Source organism: Meriones unguiculatus, chromosome 14 (assembly GCF_030254825.1).
Source record: "Meriones unguiculatus strain TT.TT164.6M chromosome 14, Bangor_MerUng_6.1, whole genome shotgun sequence".
In the NCBI taxonomy this organism is placed as follows: Eukaryota; Metazoa; Chordata; class Mammalia; order Rodentia; family Muridae; genus Meriones; species Meriones unguiculatus.
The window spans coordinates 81,872,040-81,896,699 of record NC_083361.1 but is presented as its reverse complement, the minus strand read 5'-3'; the positions used below and the strand labels follow the sequence as shown (position 1 = coordinate 81,896,699).

General features: G+C 43.5%; 1 long non-coding RNA gene across 2 annotated transcripts in view; it reads right to left on the bottom strand.

The window, feature by feature from the left end:
* Positions 1 to 24,660, bottom strand: part of LOC132647262 (uncharacterized) — a 2,298,480-nt gene that overhangs the window by 34,719 nt on the left and 2,239,101 nt on the right. For both annotated transcript variants that reach the window (XR_009585629.1, XR_009585628.1), the window contains one exon: positions 17,672 to 17,727. This is a non-coding gene — a long non-coding RNA (uncharacterized LOC132647262). The remainder of the gene's footprint in view (positions 1 to 17,671; positions 17,728 to 24,660) is intronic.

Below are 24,660 nucleotides of genomic sequence, written 5' to 3'. Positions count from 1 at the left end.
TGCAAGAGAAAAAGGCCAAGTAACATACAATGAGTAAAACCATCAGAATCACACCAGACTTCTCAACAGAAACTATGAAATCCACAGCCTGGATGGATATCATGCAGAACCTAAGAGAACAAAGATATCAACCCAGGCTACTATACCCAGCAGAACTCTCAATCGGTCATAGATGGAGAAATCATAGATGGATATTCAATGACAAACACAAATTTAAACAATACCTACCCAAAAACCCACCATTATGGAAGATACTAGGAGGAAAAATACAACCAAGAAAGCCAACTACATTCAGGAAAACACAGGAAATAAATAACCTCACTACAGCAAAACTAAAAGTAGCCAAGCACACACTCTACCACAACCAATATCAAAATAAAAGGATCTAACAGTCACTGGTCATTAATCTTTCTCAACATCAGTAGACTAAACTCTCCAATAAAAAGACACAGACTAACAGAATGGATGGGTAAACAAGACCCAACAATCTATTCCATACAAGAAACACACCTAAGTCACAAAGATATATATTACATGAGAATAAAGGGTTGGAAGATGGTTTTCCAGCCCTTGAATGGATACAAGAAGCAAGCAGGAATAGCCATTCTAACATCTAATAAAATAGATGTTCAACCAAAATTAATCAAAAGAGATGGGACATTCCGCCAAGAAGACATCACAATACTGAACATCTATGCCCCAAATACAAGGACACCCACATTTGTAAAATAAACAATAATAAAACTTAAACCAAACATAGATCCACACACACTAATAGTGGAAGACTTCAACACCCAAGTCTCAACAAAGGACAGGTCAACAAAACAGACATTAAACAAAGAAACAATGACTCTAACAGATGTCATGAATTAAATGGACCTAACAGACATCTACAGAACCTTTCACCCAAACACAAAAGAATTTACTTTCTTCTCAGCACCTCATAGAATCTTCTCCAAAATAGACTATATAATTGGGCACAAAGAAAAACTCAACAGATACAAAAAGATTGAAATAATCTCTTGTATCCTATGAGACCACCCTGGACTAAAGCTGGACTCAACAACAGAAATAGCAAAAAGCCTACACACACATGGAAACTTAACAACTTGCTACTAAATGACAGCTGGGTCAGAGAAGAAATAAAGAAAGAAATTAAAGTCTTCCTAGAATTCAATGAAAATGAAGGCACAACATACCCAAATTTACAGGACACGATGAAAGCAGGGCTAAGAGGAAAGTGCAAACCTCACAAAGAACAAACAGAGAAAAACAACAAACAAAGAAAGAGAATTTCAGGCCAATCTTCTTATGAACATTGATGGAAAATTACTCAACAAAACACTTGAAAATGAAATCTGAGAACACATCAAAGATAACATCCACTATGATTAAGTAGGCTTCATCCTTAATGAAGCAGGGGTGGTTCAGTATTCAGAAATCCATCAATGTATTCCACCATACACACAAACTGAAAGAAAAAAAAACCACACATTACCATCTCCTTAGATGCTAAAAAAGCATTTGATAAAATCCAAAACTAGTTCATGTTTAAAGTCCTGGAGAGATCAGGGCTACAAGGCACATACCTAAACACGGTAAAGGCAATATACAGCAAGCCTATAGCCTACATCAAACTAAATGGAGAGAAACTTAAATAAATCCCATTGAAATAAGGGAAAGGCAAGGCTGCCCACTCTCTCCATATCTCTTCAACATAGTACTTGAAGTCCCTGCTAGAGAAATAAGACAATTAAAGTAGATCAAGGGGGTTAAAATTGGAAATGAAGGAGTCAAAATGTCACTATTTGCAGAAGAGATGATAGTATACATGAGTGACCCCAAAAATTATACCAGGGAACTTCTACAGCTGAAAACACCCTCAGCAAAGTGGCTGGATACAAAATTAACTCAAAAAAAAAAAAATCAATAGCCCTCCTATATACAAAACACAGATGGTCTGAGAAAGAAATTAGGGAAACAACACCTTTCACAATAGCCACAAAGGACATAAAGTACCTTGGTGAAACTCTAACCAAGCAAATAAAGACTTGATTTGCAAATCAAAAACTTCAAGTCTTTGAAGAAAGAAATAGAAGAAAATATCAGAAGATAAAAAGATGCTCATGGCTTGGCAGGATTAACAGTAAAAATGGCCATCTTACAAAAAGTAATCTACACATTCAATGCAATTCCCATCAAAATACCAACACAATTCTTTATAGACCTTGAAAGAAAAATTCTCAATTTCTTATGGAATAACAAGAAACCCAGAATAGTTAAAACAATCCTCTATAATAAAAGATCTTCTAGAGGTATCTCCATCCCTGATCTGAAGCTGTACTATCGAGCAAAAGTAATAAAAACTGCTTGGTGCTGGCATAGAAACAGAATGGTGGATCAATGGAATTGAATCAAAGTTCCAGAAATAAACCCACACGCTTATGGACACCTGATTTTGGCAAAGATGCCAAAACCATACAATGGAAAAAAAGATAGCATCTTCAACAAATGGTGCTGGTCTAACTGGATATCTACATGTAGAAAAATGCAAATAGATCCATACTTATCACCCTGCACAAAAATAAAGTGATCCAAGTGGATCAAAGACCTCAACATAAAACCAGACACACTAAAGCTGTTACAAGAAAAAGTGGGGAAGAACCTTGAATTCATTGGCACCGGGGACAACTTCCTGAACAGAACACCAACAGCACAAGCTCTAAGATCAACAACCAATAAATGGGACCTCATGAAACTAAAAAGTTTCTGTAAAGCAAAGGACACTGTCATCAGGACAAAATAACAGCCTACAGACTGGGAAAGGATCTTCACCAACCCTATATCTGACAGAGGGCTAATATCCAGAATATATAAAGAAATCAAGAAGTTAAACAGAAACAAATCAAGTAACCCAATTAAAAACTGGGGTACAGAGTTAAACAAAGAATTCTCAATAAGAGAAACATTGAAAGAAATGTTCAACGTCCTCAGTCACCAGGGAAATACAAATCAAAATGACCCTGAGATTTCACCTTACATCCATTAGAATGGCTAAGATCAAAAACTCAAGTGACAGTACATGCTGGAGAGGATGTGGAGAAAGGGGAACCCTCCTGCATGGCTGGTGGGAATGTAAATTGGTACTACCACTATGGAAATCAATCTGGTGCTTTCTCAGACAATTAGGAATAGTGCTACCTCAAGATCCAGCTATACCACTCTTAGTCAGATATCCAAAATATGCTAGAGTATACAACAAGGACATTTGCTCAACTATGTTCATAGCAGCTTTATTCATGATAGCCAGAATCTGGAAACAACCCAGATGTTCCTCAATAAAGGAATGGATACAGAAATTATGGTACATTTACACAACGGAATACTACTCAGCAACTAAAAACAAGGAAACCATGAAATTTGCAGGGAAATGGTGGGAAGTAGAAAAGATCTTTGAGTGAGGTATCCCAGAGGCAGAAAGGCATACATGGTATATACTAACTTATAAGTGGATATTAGACATATAATATAGAATAATCATACTAAACTCTATACACCTAAGGAAGTTAAGCAAGAAGTGGGACCCTGGGTAAGATGCTCAGCCCTCATTCAGAAAGGCAAACGGGATAGACATCGGAAGAGGGAGAGAACAGGAACAGGACAGCAGGCTACCATAGAAGGCTTCTAAAATACTCTACTCAGAAGGGTATTAAAGCAGATGCTGAGACTCCTAACCAAACTTTGGGCAGAGTGCAGGGAATCTCATGAAAGAAGAAGGAAATAGAAAGACCTAGAGGATTCAGGAGCTCCACAAGGAGAGAGAAAAAAATTTAAACTCTTAACTAATTAGGCTCACACCTTGTGTTCATAAATTGAATGATTTAAGACAGGAATTAAATTTTTTATTTTATTTTTAGAAATTGACGTATATATACTGAAATATATGTGTAAATGCAGGAGAACAGAAGACTTAATCTTGGAAAACAGGAAAAATTTGAGGTACCCACACTTCTCAACTTTATAACTTCTGTGCAGGGACAGTAAGGAAGATGGTCACTGTAAGGAGATATATCAGTGGACTAAAATGGAGAGATCAGGAATAAAGCTTCCCATTTATGCTGAATTGATTCCTGACAAAAGTACCAAGACAAATGAAAGGGAAAGGAAGGTCTTTTAAATCAATGATTCAAAGATAATTGGACATCTTCATGAAAATGAGTAGACATGGCCCCAGCTATCATTCAAGATACAAAGCTTACCTCACAGTAGATCACGGATCTAGATGTAAGAGCTAAAAGTATTTGAGGAAAACAGAGGAATAATGCTTCATGATTTTTAGTAAGTACTGCCTCCTTTGTTGTGTCACAAAAAAATCATAGGCAGCAAAAGTGAAATGGGATCTAAATTGGACTTCATCAAAAATTTAAAAATTTTCTTTTCAGAGCATATTCTCAAGAAAAGGAAATGACAACTCATAGAAGGAGAAAAGTACTCTCAAATCACAGACAAATTACTTAAATCAAGAATATTTGAAATCTTGTGTTGGTATAACACAACAATAAAAAACACAGGCAAGCCAGTTAACAAATGGGCAAGGGACTAGAATAGACATTTCTCCAAGGAAGTTTTAAAACTGCCAATAGTCACATGTAAAGATGCCATTACTAGTCATTGCAAAACTTCAAATCAAAACCACAACAAGATAACACACTAAAATCTCCAGAATGTCTAAAAATATATGTAATAAAAAATACTGAGTAGAAAGACAAAGAAAAATTAAAAACTTCATGCATATCTAGAAGCATTATAAATGGTATGGCTACTTTTGAAATCTCGTTGTCAGTAACTGAAAATATTAACAATGGAGTTAACCACAATGTAGGAAATAGCAATATCACCCCCCCCATATGCCTAAAGAATGTAGGACTTAAAATATCACCCTTGGGATATGCTCAAAAATGTAGGCCTAGTAAAAACACGTTCAGGATATACTCAATGTAGAACTCAGCACTATCACTCACAGGACATAGCCAAAGAATGTAGGACTAAGAAATATCACACACTCTCAGGACATACCCTATAGGACACATCATTACCACCCAAAGATATATCCAAAGAATGTATGACCAAACAATATCACTCTCTGAATCTACGCAAAGAACAGAAAATATATCCACAAAAAAACTGTACATAAATGTTAATAATATCATTATTTATAACAAAAGTAGAAACAATTCAAATGTTTACTCAATGATAAGTAGGTAAACAACATTAAAGTGTGTGTGTGTGTGTGTGTGTGTGTGTGTGTTAGGAATAAAATACTGATCGTGTTACAACATGGATAGACATTGAAAACCTTATGCTAAGTGAAAGAAAACAGACAGAACGGCAGCATCTTGTATAATTCCATTTATACAAAATCTTCAGAACAGACAGGTCCATAGAGAGAGAAAGTAGATTAGTGTTTGCCGGGGATGGGGGATGCAGAGATGGTGAGTGACTGCTAATGAGGGTTTCTTTGGGGAGTGATGAAATGTTCTAAAATTAGATAGTGATGATGGTTGCACAACTCTGAGTATTCTAAAAAACCAGGGAATTGTATGCTTTAAAAGGGTGGATTTTATGGCATGTGAATTATATCTCAATAATGCTGTTATAAAAAATATGCAAGAAAGAGGCTGTAGGGAATGTGAAAAAATGGAAACAGCTGACTTGCTAAAAGTGGGAAGACGGAAGGTGATTTTATTTCTTTTCCCATTATTGTTGTTTGTGGAACAGTAATATTAAAAGGAAGGAGATGGGCAAGGGTATGCTTGGAGTAGAGAAAGGGCCGCAGGTTTGGAGTTAGGACAGCTGAGGTCTTAGTCCCTGATGCTGCTGGTCAATGACCATGTACTATCGAGTACGTTTCTTTGCCTCTCTGAACACTTTTCTCAGATGCAGGATAGCGCCAGCCCCCTAGAGCCACTGTGAAGATTACATGAAGCCTTCCTTACCTAGGGCAGTGTGTGGCAGGTTCTCATAGTGCTTGCATTCTTTCATTTACTCACTCACTTCTAGAACATCAACTACCTACCGGGGATAAAGGTGTGTCAAGATAAGGCTTTATTCTTAAATATGTTAGAACTGAAAGTAGAAGATGGGCGTAGAAATTGTTCCATGGACTTTATTGGAAAAGAGTAACAATGCTATTCATAGATAGTGTGTTGGATATCTTTGCAAATACATTTCTACACTCATGTGTGAGCTATTGGTGAAGGGCCAGACTAAGAAATTCAGATCAAGAGAAGAAAGACAGAATCACAGCTACAGATCCTCACCCCAGCCTGTGCTTGCTCTGTAGCATGCTTTCATGTGTATCATCTCATGGGCTTCTCAGAGAATGGCAGCAAGGAAAAGATAGGAACCCACTTTGAAGATGACAAGCCAGTTTTAAAGAGCTTGAGCATTTGAGTTTACACAGCCAACACAAGGGATGGCATTCCCCCCTCTCCCCACTTTGCCAAAGCTGCCTCTTCCTAGGCAACCCAGTCTTGACCACTAAACAGGAAGATTATGAGAAAGTGATCCTTCAGACAAGGCACAGGAATTTCTCCAAGTCTTGGTGGTAGACTTGCCTTTGCCTTCCCCGCTCCCACTCCCTACTCCCACCCTTCTCTTAGAGTCTAGAGTATATCATGTCAGACAGAAACCCTAGGACTCACTGGCCTTAGATCATCCAATGGAGATGTAACGGCATCTTCCAGGAAACAGGCCTGGTCTGTGGATTGTCAATGTCCACTAAGCACTCCCCACTGGTGTCACTATGTCATGTGTAGAGGGAGGGTGCTTCAAACAATCTATTTCCTCTGGTGGGGCATAGCCATCAGCCATCATGAAGCAGAACTCCTGTAATGACCTTGGACACAGACACGACACAGATGAGCAGAGGAACTCAGTGCCAGGCCTGTGGTAATGATGAGACAGGCACAACTCAGTGAGGGGTGGAGGGGGATGAGAAGATGTTGAAGAATATCGGAGGTGGAAGGTTGACTAGGAGTTGGTGCTGTTTAGTCATGTGGAGCCTTAGGGTTACCGATGCTTGCACAAGAAACCCCTCTCACTTCCAAAAGTAACTCTAGTAAGCCCACTGAGTCACCAAGTTGGCCTTGTGTAGAACTGTTTGTCCATCTGTTGGTGACAGTCTGGAGTGACTCAAATGCTCTTCTGTTTCCCTAAGAAAACTCAGGCCATGACAGGAAAGCAACACATTCAACATTCCCAGAACGCCAGCACTAGGCTGTTGCTCCCCCAGTATTTGGGGCCTAGGCAATACAGTAGACACAGGCTATATGCACTGTAAGGTAACCCGGAAGACCAGCGAGGTCAAGTGACCTAGTCCTGGTCACACAGAAAATCTGTAGCAGAGAAAGGAGAGAAGATTTGAATCTGGCTCTCTGTTCACTCACGCTGATTCCACATTCCAAAGAGGTCATCATCTCAAGGACCAAGGGCACAATCCACAAATAGAAGACATGTTGTATCAAGGAGTGGAGGAACCATGCTTATAATTTAAACTGTGGGATGTTAGTTTTACGCCTATGTCCCTAGAGGCTTAGTTGAACATTTGGCACAGAACTGGGCCTCAGTGGGTCCCTCTTTGAAACGCCCTAATCTCTCTCAGGTTCTGGTGGGGTCTGCTTCCAGCTCAGATCCAAATTCCTACCTTTACCAAAAGCAACTTGCAGGAAGGCCAGAACAGTAGCAAAATGCAGGCATTCAGTTCAAAGGCCCAGGCAACAGTGGAGGGGCACTGCTAAGCTTATGGCGGCTGGCCAGCTGCATCAAGAGCTCATTTATCAAGGGCCATTACCAGACCTGACCTGGCTTAGGTGTCTACTCCAGCCCATTGCCTCTGACAGCAAGTTTGTGATCCCAATGACCCCTTGCAGTTGAAACACATATAGAAACGAATAAGGGCTCTACTCTGCTCATCTTGAGAACCAGTGTGTGCTGAGCAAAGAAACAGAAGGTTCTCTGAGATGCCCAGTGTGTTCTGGGGATGAGGGCAGGAGTGGGCAGTTCTCACAACTCTAAGGTAATTTCCAATGGCTTGGTGAATTAACAACCAACAGTTTGGAAAAACAACCACAGCCAGGTTACACTCAACAGGCAACACCATAAAGAAATCATCGCTGTGGCTGCAGAGACGGCTCAAGAACCCAGAAGCGCTAGAACCCACATTTGCTCCACAGCACTCATGTAAAGAGCTGAGTGCATTAGTGCATCCCTATAATCCCAGCACAGACACAGGAGGGCCCCAGCGACTCTCTTGGGAACCAATTGAACCAAACTGCTGAACTCTAGGTTCACTGAAAACTATCTCAAAAATGAAGTAGAAAGTGATTGAGGATGGCGTCGGACATCAACCCAGGCATCCCCTCCACATACACACACACACACACACACACACACACAGAAAATCACCATAGCAAATATGCCAAAGGTACAGAAGGGAGAACACAGGAGCACAGACTTAGGGAGCATGGAGCCAAGATAAAGCCTGGTTTTATCTCTCATAAGATGTTTGCTCTCAGAAAACATCTTAACCTCCTTACGCTTCACTTTCTTCATCCTCTCACATGGGTACAACCTGCCATGCTTGGGAAGGCTGCAGGGGGTAATTGCATGGCCAGGCTTACTAGGGATTAACCTAGTTGAAAGAAAGTTTGGACTAGAAAATAGGAAAGAAAGAAAAAAAAGAAAGAAATTAATTTGGGGTGTGGGAAAGTGCACTGAGTGAGGCAAGAGGAAAACAGGCTGCACTCAAATGAAATGTGGTCAGAGAGCATAATAAGGAAAAATACAAGAAAATCACAATTTCCAGCGGACATGTCAGGGAAATTGCCCAAGGTCTAACAAGTCTTCGATCTTGCCAGCTCAATCATAACACTTAAGACTTATTACTATACCATCAATAAACTTCCCCTACAGATGGAAAGGGCAGAAGGAACAAAGAAGTTCCTTCTTGTGAGTGGATTCCAGTGATTGAGAACATTTATCTAGAGCCTGGCCATCGGGAAGCTCTAAGACTTCACTGAAACACAATGGTCAAGAACACAATGCTAACCACAGGGGACTGCTGGGAGCTGGCAGACAAAAATGGCAGCTGCCTTCTGGGTCCAAGGGAACCAAGGCGCTCACTTCTCCAGCTCCGGAGAGGGTTGCTGGGGGCTCCTCAGTTGAGATCCTTTCTAGAAATGACCTTCAGTTCAAGAGAGTGGTCTCCTGTAGGCACTCTCCAGCTGTCACTATAAGGTGAACAGCTGGCAGTAAGGTAAACAGTGCAAGATGTAATGTGGGTAATCTGGAGAGGCGCCTCAGACCCATGATTTGCAGTGGGGTCAACTGAAGAACTGCTATGACTACACCGAAGCTCACACTAGCCCCCCTCCACCTTGTCCTGGTTTCTATTCTCACAGTGGTTGGTTTGAGGAACTTGACCCTATAAATTTTCTGCAAGGAAATGTGTCCCAGACCCAGTCAGGGAAGCCCCACTCAAATCCATCATGTATTGCTATCCCCACATAAGGGCTATGTCTCTGTGCCTAGCTAAAAGCTTGCCATCTGTGTTTGCTTACTCCTCAGCAAGCACTCAGAGTTAGCCAATGAGAACAACATACACTCCACAGCTTTCCTTTCCCCTAGGTGGCAACTTAAAGATAAGGTCTCCATTCTCTCCTTTTTTTTTTTTTTTTAAATTCTCCTTTGCTGTTATCAGAGGTAAAATTTTGCTGTCTTGGCTTTTTCTCTCATTTCAGACACTGCATTTCCTAGTCTCTGACTGTGAGATAGCGCTTGTCTACAGTTTAGTTTTGGGGATCGTTATAGATCAATGATGCCACAGGGGGAATACATTTCCCTGACTATCAGCATGATGAAGTCAATATCAACTTATGTTATTATCGCTGGCACAGTGAAGAAAGGGTATCATGAACTCTTTTGAACAAAAGGCACAGACAGGTTAAATGATACCCACATCACACAGCACTTTTATTGCAAAGCCTAAGTTGAACTCTGAGTTTCATGCTTCTGATGCTTTTTAGGAGAGAGTACTGGAAAACATGGGAATTTGCTTAGGGAACCCTTGGCTCTCTTTATGCTATCACAGGACCCTAGAATCGTGATTGTACCCAGATGCTGCTTCAAGTACTGAAGAGCATAGTGAAGAGGGAAGATAGTGTAAAAGTTCAAGGTCTAAGTCTCTGCTACACACTAGACAAGGGCCGTCTTGCTCCTGCTTGGACTCCTCCCTCAATGAGGAAGTCACTACTGAGAAGACTGATTGTCCTGCTGTTCATTCGCCTGCATTACTGAATCAGGACTAAGAAGGAAGCCCGTGATATTAAAAGGAGATGATGGATACAGAACCTAGAGTACAGTACAGAGAACAGAAAAGGTGTAATAGAAATGCTCCCTGTTTCTGATAGACATAGAACAAGTAGATAGAATCAGCTTCTGCGGAGCCCAGCTCTAGTCCCTGATCCAGTAATGTTCCTTACAATCCCTGCATAGCCCCACACAGAGAGCCAGAGAAGCACACTGGTTGACTATAGCTTCTGTCCACCTTGCCATCTAAGTATGAGGCCTCACTATGCCATTTGGCCATGTGAGCATAGTGAAGTTGTCTGGTCACGTGTGCCTCAGTTTCCCCATCTGTAGGATGAAGAGGGAATCATGCTATCTATCTTTGCAAGAATCGACGTCTATATGCTTAAATTCTGCTGGACACACATGGTAAATGTTAAATGTCATTTTTATCATTTCTTTTCTATAGGCCAGGAAACTGAGACAGGAGAGTTGCCCATTTCCCTAAGGTCAAATATCTGAATAAGGAGTGGAGCCTGCAGAGAAACCAAGGTCTACCTGGATCCTGAATGTACACATTTACTGTTATAGAATATTTCTCTGTCATTCCTTTTACTTTTCGCCTATTTAGAATAAAATGAACAAGGGAAACTCAGGAGGGGTTCTGCCTGAGAAGCTTCACAGTTTTCCCTTTTGGGGGAGCCGCCCCCACCTCCTTTGCAGGGTGACTCTCAGAGTCCTGTGACACAGTGTGGTAATACCTGTTTGCTGGAGACACCTGCCCAGGGACAGCAAAGACAGATCCAGCTCCCAGGTCTGCTGCTGCAGTGAAACTTGGGCTTCTGATGTGATGGGGAGCTAGGGTTGTAGACAAATCTAACAGCCGCATGTGCCAATGAGAACTGGTGGCTTCCCAGGGGTCCTGCCACCCTGGAGTAGACTGGCAGGCAAAACAAGCACTTGTCAGCATGCCTGTGTGTTTAGTGATGGGCAGCGGAGGCTCATGACTTGGCATTTTACTGACCCAGAAGAAGAACAACTGGCTTGAGGCGGCCCCTTCCGCTCTGCACAGAGGACAGCTTGCAAGCAGCAGTCAAATGCAAAGTATTTACCGGCTGTTGCATTGGGCAATCGGATCAGGCAAGGAGAATGGGTGTGGGCTGCAGAACAGTAGTGCCATGGGGGTTTGGTGTCCCAGCTGAACATCTGCCCTGGCATCATAGAAATTTAATGTATAAATAGAGGAGAAGCCACAGCTGGGGCCCAGGTATCAAAAGAGAATCTCCTGCTTATCTCACCTGGAAGTTCCAGAGAGGATATCTGACCCCTATGGTGCTCTGCAGAGCGTGGGTGCAGTGCAGGAAAGAGACAGGGCCTTTGGGCTTCAGCTCAAGACCCGGGATCACTTCTCGCTTCCGAGCACAGGGACAGCCACCAAGAGAGCAGTGCTCATTCTGTCCACAGGCCATTCTGCGTTGCTATAGCTCAGTGGTCAACACATGGTCATTCTTGTCACCTTTCCATTCACCACACAGGTGGCCCTGCTGTGGCACTTATATAGGAGGTCACCTTCGTCATCGTTGTCTCCAAGACTCTGAGCATAGTCCAGATTTGTGCCAGGTGACGGAACCCTAGCAGCTTAGGAACTGCACCAGAAATCTAGTCACTTTTTAGTAGCCCCCTGGAGCCTCTCCAAGCCCCCTTTCCTGACTCAGATCAGCTTCCTTGCTGCTTGACTTTACAAGAGCACACGTTCCTACTACCATTCGGTCAAAGTCACAAGGGGTCAATTATCTTGGTGCAATGAGGCTGGAGGACCATTTCGCTGGCTTGCATAAGACGAAACTCCACATGGTGAAACACGTCACAGACCCATGAGGTCTTGTGGGAAGGTACGGGAAAGCGAAGGTGCTCCTTTGAGAATAATGTATCAAGATTTGCCTCCCTCCCTTCACTCAGCCTCACCCACCAATAGTAGAGAACTCCTTAGATCCAAAAAAAAAAAAAAAAAAAAAAGTGGCCGGAGAAGGTTACTGCAAACTTTGGAAAGTGGGGATTTAGATTGCATCTAGTGATGCTGACTTTGTCCTACTCACACGCTACAAATGAGATCTACGAAAGAACCACTGCACATGAATTTTATCAGTGACTCTTGATAGCATCTTTCACACACGACATGGCCTCTCACCCTTCTCCAGCTTTGCCCTGTTGCATGGAACCACCACTTTAGGTTATCAGGCACTAGATCTGAGTGATAGCTTCATAGGAATTCGCAGAAGCAGCCGTGGCTACCAGCTGTGTCTATTGGGAAGATTACTTAAGGAAACCAGCGCATCTCAGTAGGGAAAGACAACCACTGAATACCAGCTCTTACATCTACTCTCCCAGATCCCTTTCCAAGTCTGTTACTGTAAAGTCATGCAACCCAGGAAAGTGGTTCAACGTGTTCAGGCCTTTTCCTTCACTGCGAGATGGTTGTAACCAAAGCATCTACTGGAGAAGATGCTGCAGAAATTAAACAAAATAATACAGTCATACACCACACCGGGATGTTTCGGTCAACAACAGATCACATATGCAATAGCAGTCTCCTGAGATTATAACCGGGCGGACAGAAACCTTATTGCACCGTGATAACATCATCATGATGGCAGAGTGCAACGTGTTGTTCATATGATTATAGTGAGGCTAATGTAAACAAGCCATTGCACTGCCAGAGGTATGAAAGTATAGCATGTACGTTGCACTATTTGATAGAAATAGCAAGCTACTGTGAAAGTTTATTGATTTAGCATGTTTGGTTTTGTTTTAATCATGCTTTTAGAGTATACCTCTACTACTACAAATTGTTTAGTACAAACGGTTTGCTGTGTTACGTCAGCCTAAGACTCATGCACCTATGCTACTTGCATGTCTGATTGCATTAAGAGGCTATGCGGAGTGACTGAACCCTGTCCCGTACAGAAGAATCTGCACTTAGATGGCTGCACAATGAAGAAATCACCTCACCTCGAAGTTCTCATGGCTTATCTCATCCTTAAGCAGCAGGTACAGGCCCTTAGTGCTTCGCATGGCTAACACACAGTCAATAACTTATTACTGACAATGTCGACCATTCCATCCTGCATCCGTCAGCTGTGCCCAGTGGAGCTGGGGCTTCCAGTTATTACCTCGGGGAACCCCACAAGCCAAAGGAAGAAGACTGCGGACAGCCAATGGTTAGGATGATTGTTGACTTTTAAAGGAACCAGCACTAGTCAGTGACACCCCATTAAGACGAGGTGTTATATGCTACAGGCTTTGTATAAGGCAAGTGTTTATGGCTTCTAGTCTGAATACCTGGACCCAAGTTCCAGCATTATTGCCAGACAATTGTTGAAACTGATTTATCTCATCTTGAAAAGAGTTAGAAAACACACATATATATTATGCATAATATGTCACCAGAGGGTCTGGTATATATTAATGAATGTCCATTGGCTAGAGTGTCGAGGCAGGGATATTCAGGAATATAAGGAAAGCTGACAGAGTGGCTGTGGTCTCTGAGCCCTAGACTGAGTGTCTGGGGAAATCTGAAGGCAGGCAACAAGGCACCAGGGTGTGCCACTTTTCTGGTATGGACCTCATTGTAGGTCAAAGATGTCAGCCACAGGAATTAGGAGCTAGACCCACAGATGAAGCAGTTGACAAGAATCAGGCAGAATGCTGATAAATATCAGCATTTATCCTATTTATCAAATAAATAGGATAGACGTCCAGAACAAAGATGGATCATAAAGATGGGAGGACAAAGAACAAGTGGTCCAAGCTCCAGGAAGAGCTGGGGCTCTCGGCTTTCCCAGACACCTCAGATTCATATTCTCCATCCCCATAGTATGGCTACATATTATGGCTCTTGCTGGTTCCATGCAGGCCTTCAGCAGCTGACAACAGAAAACACCCATCATCTTTTTCTTTGTCTCTGTCTCCTTATCTCCAATCAGGAGAATGATTCTAGTCTTGTTTCTTTTGTGGGTTTGCTGAGAGACTCAAATGTCAAAGAACCTTGGAGAATATAAAGTTCTATAAAAATGATACATTATCAATACTGACGTCCCTACCACTTCTGCTCCTGTGACAAGTGCTAATGATGGCGATGGCTATTATATATCTGTCTGGTATGCCTTAATCTGCTCCAAAACCTGTCTTTCATTTAAAAAATAAATTGGAGAAACTGAGGCTGAAAGAAATAGATACACCATCTGAACAAAGACCCCACAGTTTCCTGGCGGGACAACATGAGACATTAGGAGCTCGGGTTTCAGGCACACAGCATCCTTCCTGTCACTACAGACACCAGCTTTATCCATTGTGAGCAAGACAAGTGGAGACATCATAGCCTTTGAGGGAGAGGGGGCTGCAGCATATGTGAGAGGAACAATGTAAGGGACAGACATCTTTATCTGACCCCCAGCACATCTCTGTCCCCTTGCTTAGGCAGCTATATACAAGGCACACTTTTAAAACCAGTATGAAATGGTCTGTGCCAAGAGATTAAGTAGAATAAAAAGCTAAGTTAGGACTAAAATGCAGGAACACAGGAACACACACACACACACACACACCTTCTCCACAGGGCTTCTTGAAGGGAGCCAGAGGCTTTTCTGGAGACCACAACCTGCCCGGCCTAGTCCCTTTCCAGGGGGTAAGCAGGAGTCTTGCAGACAGAACTTCACACAGCAGGGACTGGTTACCTCTGCAGCAGGGCTGCGCAAATTAGAATGCACCAGCCCAGCAACAGAGCAGGTGAGAGGAACAAAACAACACAGACTCGGAGCTGTTTACAGGACAGACATTCTTGTAGAGAGCCTGATAAGTCTGTTGCTAAGCCTGCTTGCTTCCTGTCACCAAGCACCTGCTTCTCATGCAGGAAAGATAATCGCTCTGGGAACGGGCTCCGCTCGGGAGACCTGGCAGAGTGCTAGCAGTGCGGAGCCAAGACCGCCTTTTAACAAGCCTTCCCCTTGTCCTGTGTGGGATGAGGGGAAAACCTACCTGGCTTTGCCCTGCTCAGTGTCTGCAGCTGAAAGTGACCTGCAGAGAAAGAAAGATGTCCCCGGATTCCAAGGTCAGAGAAACTGCTGAACAAAGACCCCAAAGATTCTTCCTGGGACGCCATGAGAAAACAGGGGATGAGGTTCCAAAAGCATGGCAGCTATCACCTGTCAGGCCAGGTGGTTACCTGCTTTGTTGGAGCTGAGTGAGACAGGTGGAGTGAGATCACAGCCCTGGAAGGAGGGGGTACTGCACAGGATGAGAAGGCGTCTGCTACAGAGGCATCTCTACAAGAAGCAAGAGTCTGTAGCTGACTCCAAAGAGAAAGGTAAGGGAGAGCTGAGTAACTCCAGCCAGCCTGAAGGGACAGCTGGTCACTCATTATTATCAGAGAGGTCAACAAGGCTTCAAAAGAGCCATTTTGGAGGCTGGAGAGATGGGTCAGTGGTAAGAATGCTTACTGTTCTTCCAGAGGACCCAAGTTTAGTTCCCATCACACACATAGGAAGACCATAAACACCTGTGACAGCAGCTCTCGGGGAATCCAATGGCTTCTCTAGCAGAAGCTGGGTCCTGCATGCATGTGGCATACACTAAATACAGGCACATAAATACAAAAAATTAAGATAAATCTCTTTAAAGCCTATTTCAGGGCCCTGCTGAAAATTTAAATCTGAAAACACACACACACACACATACACACACACACACACACACACACATACATGTGCACGCACCCATTATACACAAACACACACACTCAGAGGTGCTTTCTTTCTCTCATCTCCCCCTCCCTCCCTCTCTCTCTCTCTCTCTTCCCTCTCTCTCCCTTGCCCATAATCCACAAAGTATGTTCCCTCAGTTAAACAGGACCACCAGCCAGCCCCAACCCACACTCAAACAGAAACACCAGGTTGGGCCTGAGGTTATTCAAGCACCCTTTGAAATTCCAGACTTTGAAAGAGCCCAAGAGCTTCGATTACAAGACACTGTCCTCCATATAAACAAACAGTCCAGCCTCTAGTCCACACCACTCTCCATGCAGTGCCTGAGGCAATGTTCTGTAAAGGCAGGAGCTAAGCGCTTGCTTTAGTGTCCAGAACCGTTAAGCTTTTCGAAGCAGAGGCCTTTAGCAGGGACATTGTGCCACAACAAGGGAAAAAGTCCCCATAGCCCTTGGCAGAGTCTCTCTGATATGTTAACTTTCAGCCACTTGGAGGCTGCAGGCGTGGCCCTGGGCAGCTTTCCCTCTGGTCACCAGCTTGCCCAGAGCTCACAACTATCTTCACTCCTAGTGAGGGAAGGCACTGCTTTCTGAAGAAAAAAAAAAAAAAAAGCAGTGAGACATAGAAAAACCAAAATGCAAAAAACAAAAAACCCTGTGCAAAAAATATCCCTGCCTGGGATATTTTCCTCCAGCACTATCCTAACTGCTGAGAAGTAGGCTAAAAATAACCATTTCTGACTAAAATTCAATATATATAATGTTTTTCTCTCTCACACATATCTAGATATATATGTCAAAGAATTGTTTAAGAATACCCACTTGTGAGATCAAACTCTGGAGCCATGTCCATTGAGATCAGAAACACCTTGCACTGCTCTACATCTCAAACACTCATCAGGACACCTTCTCCTTTATAGATCTACCACCTGTGTCAAATAACACTGACCAGTGGTGTGCATTCCACAGCATGACTCAACCACAGAAACACTATAACCATGAACCCAGCAGCGCATGCCAGAAGTTTCCATGAACTTCTTATACAATGGAAGCCCAGCCTTCTCCATACCAACTTGCCGCTCTCTGTGCCCAGCACGGAGCTGGAGCCGAATGTTCTGACAAAAAGCAGTTCAAGGGAATCAGTGCAAGTGAATAAATGTCAGGATGAAAGGATTTGCTAAAAGTCACGGAACTGGTTGTTTTAGGACCTGAGCACAGATCCACTGACTCCTGATTATACGGAACATTCAAGTCAACTGTGCAGACTGAGCAAGAGTGTCACACCAGCCAGGTTCCAAAGAGTCCTGCCTTCTTGAGCAGAGGCCTAAGTTGGGTCCAAGATCTTCACAAACTTGCCTGCTCAATGGCTCAACCCGATCAAGACAGTAAAACAGAAGTCACAGCATGGTTAATACCCAAATGCTTCAAAGCAGTTCGGTTCATTTCCTTACTTGAATTGCACAAAACAGAAAAGTCAGGAGACTGGGGCACATGTGCCTGCACAGGTGAAGGCCAGGCGACCAGACATATGCCATGTTCCAGGCCCAATTCAGCATCATAACTTACCTACTGCCCAAGTGTCCAGGAACTCACTAGCCCTCTCTCAGTCTCAGATTGTCCATCTGAAAAACAAGAAGACAGCCACAATGAACCCGGGTGTCCTCTGAACTCACAGGCGTCACAAGTTTGGCACCTAACATCGCCTGCCACCTACTCACCAGCCCATGGAAAAGAGAGAGGTTCCTGATGGGCAGGGCTCACCAGGGAACCCTGGAACAAAAATGAAATGTGAGTTTATTTTTAAAAATTAGGTATATTTAAAAAACTAAGCCCAATGATAGTTCTGTGTCAAGCAAGGACACCAGGACTACTTGTATTTCAGTAAAAAAGTTTAGGAAATTTCCTGGGCACACACTTTTGATTTTCATAGATGTCAGCATACAGTGTTAGGGACATCATAGGAAAGAGTGCACAGAGAACGGCCATGGGCCCTTGGGCACTCTCATTTATTACATGGGCTTATGTTTTTAGTTTAGGTTTTAATTTTTACACATGCGTATTTGTGTGTGTCATCGTATGAATGAACGCTGGGTGTGTAAGGTGTAAGGAGGCCACGAGTGGCAACAGGTTCCTTGCAGTGGGGAGGTTACAGGTGGCTGTGAGATACTCAACACAGGTGCCGATAACTGAAAGCAGGGTCCTCTATAAGACAGCAGGAAGAATGCCTAGCACCCCTGAGCATCTGAGCCAACTCTCCAGTCCCATTTGAGGGTCATTCTTACAGTCATTTTTCTCCTGGGCATACAGTTTACCATTTTTCAGAGCAGGACAATGGTACATAACATCCAATGGACTCATCAGAGCACAAGTCTCCCTTTCTTGATCCTAGTATTATGAACAGGACTGCTGTCCTTCTTAGGTTGTCTCTTTCTCATCTCCTTTTGTCATCCAGCACTTTGCAGGCTTGTCCTCTGGCCTCTGGCAGTAGCACTGTCTACACCAGGTCCAGTGGAGTGCTGAAGGGTCATCCTTGGTGGCTGGACTTAACCCAGCCTTCAGTTGAATACCACAAGAGGAGGAGGGAGAGAAAAAGAAGCCTATGAGGCACCGGGGCCCCTATAGTGACAGCGGTAGAGCTGTCACTACTGACAGATATTATCTCATGTCCTCATAACCGCACCAAACTCGATTCAGTCACTGGGTGTCACTGTCACAGTTTTTGCCGTGTCCGTGCATCTTTTATACAGTTACTTACTAGGTTTTCAAGATCAATTTACTTTGCTTGCTTGTTTGCCTTACTTACTTCATTTTCAAAGGTTTGTTTTGTTGTTGTTGTTGTTGTTTTCCATGTTAGGTGTTTATTTTATGTGAGTGCGGGGGTGGGCGGGGGTGGAGCACCGTCCAGTGTGCATGTAGGTGTCAGTGGACAGCTTGAGTACTGGCTCTCTCCTCCATCCTGTAGGTTCGGGAATCAAACTCAAGACACGGGGCTTGCTGACAGGTGACTTTACCTACCGAGCCACCTCCTTAGCTTCATGTTTAAAGGATTTTTAAAAGAAGTTCCTGCAGCTCTTTATTTCTTGCCCTTCTCTCTGTGGTCCAATAAAAAGCAACCTTTGCAACGAAGATGGAATCTATAATCGCAAAAAGGCTGCTAACAACATAAAAAGAGTTCATCGTAGCAGCCGTTTTACACACAAATGTCTACAACCTCTCAGGGCTTGGGTGCTGTCTGTGGAACCTATCTGCCCATATATCATTAGAATATGTAACTTTTGAAATCCAAAATGTCCATCTGTCTACCATGCCACCTCTTAGCAGTTTCTTTAACTATCCTGGGGGGATGCTGGCATTTGGTCCCTGGCTATTCTGTGACCTCAGAACTTAGAGCTATCAAAAAAACACTTTTCAAAAAAGCTTTTCAAAAAAGCACTTGACACCTTGTTATGTGTCACCAAAGTTTCTCAGGGTCACACAGATAGCAACTGAAGGAGCCAGGACTGGCCATCTTTAACCCAGCTCTCTGCGGACACAGTCACCCCTTTTCCACAACCTGTTCTCAGAGCTCCAGTCTATAACTCCTTGGCATTTGGCCACCAATTAAGTTCCATTTCGAAATCAAGGCAGGTTCAACCCATTCTGTAACATCGTCAGCGTTTCCATAAAGTGAGGAGATCCTATCAATAGCTATTTAAGTTCCCAAAAAAAAGGGCACTCTAGTAAGAAGCGTCCAGGTTTCAGAAAATGTGACTGAAAGTGGTTCTTTATTCAAAGATCCAAGATAGTAACCAAGGGAACAGAAAGGGCTGGTCACATAATAGCTAGGACTCTCCTGTCACTGGGAAGGAGGACGAAACCCCAGCCACCAAGAGGCTGTGCTGGGCTCCGGCCAATGTGGCTGTGGAGAAGTCTTGTTAGAACTCTTAAGTTCCCACTTCCTGTCACTGGTTAAAATTAATTGCCATGAATTTTTTATGAGAGGAGAGTAAACAGGCGGAAAGGCCTGTAGAAGTGGCCTAGCCTGCCTTGCTACAGAGTCGTCACTCTTTCAAGAAGATTCAGGCGAAGCAGCAACAAATGTGACCCGCTTAGTCCCTCCCAGTCCAGCAACCCCTCTCTCTGAAACCCTTTGCCCAGCAATCCGCATCGGAATGAGTCAGTCATGACAGTCTGTTGTGTTGCAGACATACAGTGCTTTTTCCTTTAAAGTCATCTTTCATTTTCCAGAATATTCTAAGTATTTATACAGTGTACTATCACCCTGGCAGTATCAATTTAGAAACAGGCCCCTTTAGCCTCTTTATAAGAATATGGACAAACAGACACAGACATATGTATGTTCTGGTGTTTTGCAGAGCAGGGCTGCACTGTGTAATTTGACTTCAATGTCTTTTTAACTTAGTAAAACAGCATACTCTAAAATGGTTCTATAGGTAGGCAATTAATCCCCCACTGATGGATGTACAGGCTTTCCAATTTTTCGCTAATTAATATTTCATACGTATTTCTCACATGGCAGTTTGACTATGTTCTTAAGCAACATTGCTGAACTGTTTATAAAAAAAACATGTAACTGCCTCCCACCAAAGAGTGTATCACCTCTAATCTCGATCAGCTGTCCATGAGCATGCATGCTCCTCTTGCTCTCCTCAATATTAAACATTAGGATCCTGGTTTATCTCTGTCGGGGCGGTAGCTGCATGATGCCTTGGTATTTTAACCTTCATATCTTCAAAGTAAACATGTTTTTCTACACATCTTAGCAATTTACTTCCTTAAGGAGTTAACATGCTCTCTGCCCTTTACTCATTTCTGAGTTTAGACTCTCCGTATTGGTACAGAAGGACTTGCTATTTGTCTTCTCCTTTATTATTACTGCTGCGGTGGTGGTGGCTGTTGTTACCATTCTTACGGCATGTTCAAGCATAGCATTGTCTCCTCATTGTTTCCACCAGAGACCTGGACAGCTGTTTTGACACTGTCCTGCAGGTCACACTCTGGCCAATTATTCACCACTGCCTATCAATTCTGCCTTTAATATACCTTAAATCAGTTCATTTGCTCCTCCCAAGGAGTTCCACAATTCCACCAAGCCACCTTTGATTCTCCCATGGGTTTCAGTCTGAGCCTCCCACCTACTCTGCTCATATAATTGACTGCAGTTCTCTCCCATGAGTTCGAAAGATTTTTTTAAAATAAGTAAGTACCTCCCAAACTTCCCGTTGTATTGAGATTAAAACCTAAAGTTTGTAGGAAGTCATTGAGCCCTGCAGAGTTCTCTCTAGAAGCTGGGAACAGCACTGCCAGGTGTCCTATCTGTCTCTTCATATCACAGGCATTACAGGTGTGTGGCACCATACCTGGTCCTTTCAGATTTCAGTGACGACAGAAAGAAGATGAGCGGGTAAGTCAGGTGGCTTTGACTTAAAGCAGTCATGAAGGACTATCTTCTTCACACATACAATTCACAGCCTGGCCTTAGCAATCCCAGAACTTAGGAATCCTAGAACTGGGGCTGCCTGGAAAGCTAGATCCACATCACAAGCTCTTCAGCAGCGCCAGTGTCTCTCTCTCTACCCTCTATACCCACATTCAATAAATTTCTCTTCAATGGACTTAATTTAAAGTCAAATTATGTAGCAATTACATCAAACCCTCTTCCCTCCTACATTCAAAAATAAATTTGCATGACTGGAATTATTGATTTGATGAGTTTTTCTTTCTATAGAATAAGACATATTTATGAATATTTCCTCTTAGGTTATTTTTCTGAGTCAAATTGAGGGAGGCAGATATAGGGAAGAGAGGTTCATCTCTCCTCTGCTCCCTGCATCTACATTGTCCCGAGTTTAGCATACAGGCAATGAATTTATCTACTCACTCCACACCCACCATCCTTCAGGGTCCCAGAAATGAAAATGAAAAGTCAAGCAGGGAATTAACTGTAACTTAACGGGATCTAGAACTACTAGGATATGGGCCTCTGAGAACACCTGTAGGGAAGACCCATCATAATTGAGGGTGAGTCCATTCCCTGGGCAGGGCCTTCTGGACTGGATAAAATGGAGAAAGTGAGTTGAGTTTCGTCTTGCAGTCATTGCTTTCTCTTTCAGATTGTGGGTATGACATGGCTTGCTGCTTCCAACTCCCACTGCCTTAACATCTCTGCCATATGGAGTGGGCTTTGAATTGTGAGCTAAAATGAACTCCTTTCCCCTAAGTTGCTTTTTATCACAATAACAAGAAAAGAAATGGTGTTTGGTGTGATGCCATTTCTTCAGTTCATTTTAGAATCTTCTCAAGTCAATCCATCTCAGTTGCCAGTACCATTGATAGCCTGCTTTAATCTTTGACAGCCACTCACATACAGAAATGGAAAGTCAGTAAATCGGGATTTTGGGGGCCCCTGAATGAGGTACCAAGAAAAACCAAAGTCTGTCTGCTGTCCTGATCAAAGTCAAGTTTCTACTGGGAAGCTAAGACCAAGATACTAACAATAGTTTGGTTCTGCGTTTGACTCGGCCCCAAACACTCCTGCCATTGTTTCAATATCCATTTTTTTTTCAGGGTAGGGGGAAAAAGTTCTCTTCTCCACCTTAATATCCAAAGAAGAGCAGTGGGGACAATAGACAGTGGTCCCTGATCACACCCACTGGCTCTGCACTGAGAGCCTGGGATGGACCCCTGCCTCTGGTTTCCTCCCAAGCTTGTTGTACTTAGGCAGCATTTGCGATCCCTCAAGCCTCCATGTTCTCACCTGAAATGTAAAGATACTAGCAGCACTGAAGCTCAGGGTTGCCACAGTCTTTGTCTGCCTGACATCTAACAGCGCTGGTAAATATCATTACGATTTCAATGAGGTAGCCTAAGTTGCCAACGGCGGCGTAGTGCAGCCCCTTACCCTGGTGCCTCTTTGCTTAAAATCCTTTAACTCCTGCTGCCACATTTGCAGGCAGTAGTGCTCCTTTTCTCCCAGTTCCTACCAGCCTGAAACTTCCCAAAGCCCTGGGCTCTGCTGGCCAGGCATCTGTCCTAGGTGGCTGTGGGCACCCAGTAAAAGAGCTGGCTTCTCATGTTTAGGCTTGCCTATGATACGACCATCAACTTGTTCTAGTTGCCTGGTCAGAGCAGCCCAAGCGGGCCATGCACTGTCCTAAATGCTCTATAAACATCACTTCAATTAATCTTCATTTACACTTTTGTGAGTTAGGTATTGTCAATTCCTTATTTTACAGATGAAACAAGAACACTGAGATGCACACAAAATTGCCCAAGAGCATACGAGTAGTTTGTATGCTCCCAGGATTTTGTGTTTGTTAGATGCTTTTTGTTTCAGACAGGGTCAAGGCTATAGGCTGAGAACATGGGATCCTCCTGCCACAGCCTCCCAAATGCTGAGACGGCAAGAGTACACAACCACGCCCTGCTAGGACCAGGATATGGAACCCAGGCAACCCGACATTAGAATGCCAATCCAGATGGTGAGGTGATTGTGATAGTGTTAGGCTAGGCAGGGTATCAGGAACTCACTGAGTTCCAGTTTCTGTGGGAAACAGGATGTGAAGAGGAAATCATAGCAGGATCCCAGAGCTGTCTTGTGCCAATTTGTGAGAGCTGAACATGGAAAGGCAGGTGGTTGCCTACCATCATACCTCTATCTGTGTTGAAGAGCGAGCACCTGAACCTCCAGGCCTACCTACCTACGTACCTACCAGGAGACCTGAGACATTCCCTGGCTTGCCCCTGTATCAAGGTGGATGCCAGACCTAGGTGAGTTATGTCCTCAGTGACGTAGCACAATAGCACAATAGGGCTGCAGAGGGCATAAACTGAGTCTATCTGGAAGCTTCCATTGCCCTTTACTCATGAAGTTCCAGAGACCCCGAGGCTCAGACATGCTGTGTGAGCTCTGAGTGTCCACTCTTCAAATATAGATGCTTTCAGGAAACTCCGTGGATCTAATCTAAGCCTTGCCACCATATGGCTAAGTGAGGAAGCTCTCCCTGGTATGATGTGCTGTGATTTCCCATGTCATCATTGCTGGGGCTTGGATTTTTTTCTCCTGGACTTCTGTTGCTGATTAGGGTATCAAAACAGGCTTACTTGAGCTTTCTCCTGGGCATTTTAGAATCAAAGGTCCTGTCCTTTCTCACTCCTTCTCAGTTAGATTTCATCTTGTGTGTGTGGACAGAGTGATGGAAGCAATTTAGGATGAAAAAAAAAATTATACTGTAGACACGAGGTCTCAACCCCCAGCAACTAACAACTCCCCAATGGCCTGGCAGGGCCAGTAATGAAACACTAGAGCATTAATCGGCTTTCCAGGGACCATCTAGGCCTCCAGACAGCTGTCCCGTCTGCAGGCACGCCATTAGGATGTTCTGCATTACTTCGCTTTCAGAAGGAGTTTGCTAGAGAAATAGTAGTTTTTATTATTTATCTAAAAACGTGCGAAGCCATCCAAGACATTGTAGGATGCTGTCGATCTCTGCAACCAGACCCACGGGACAATGGGAAGAGCGGCTTTCTAATTTTAACAGCTCAAGCAAGCGAGC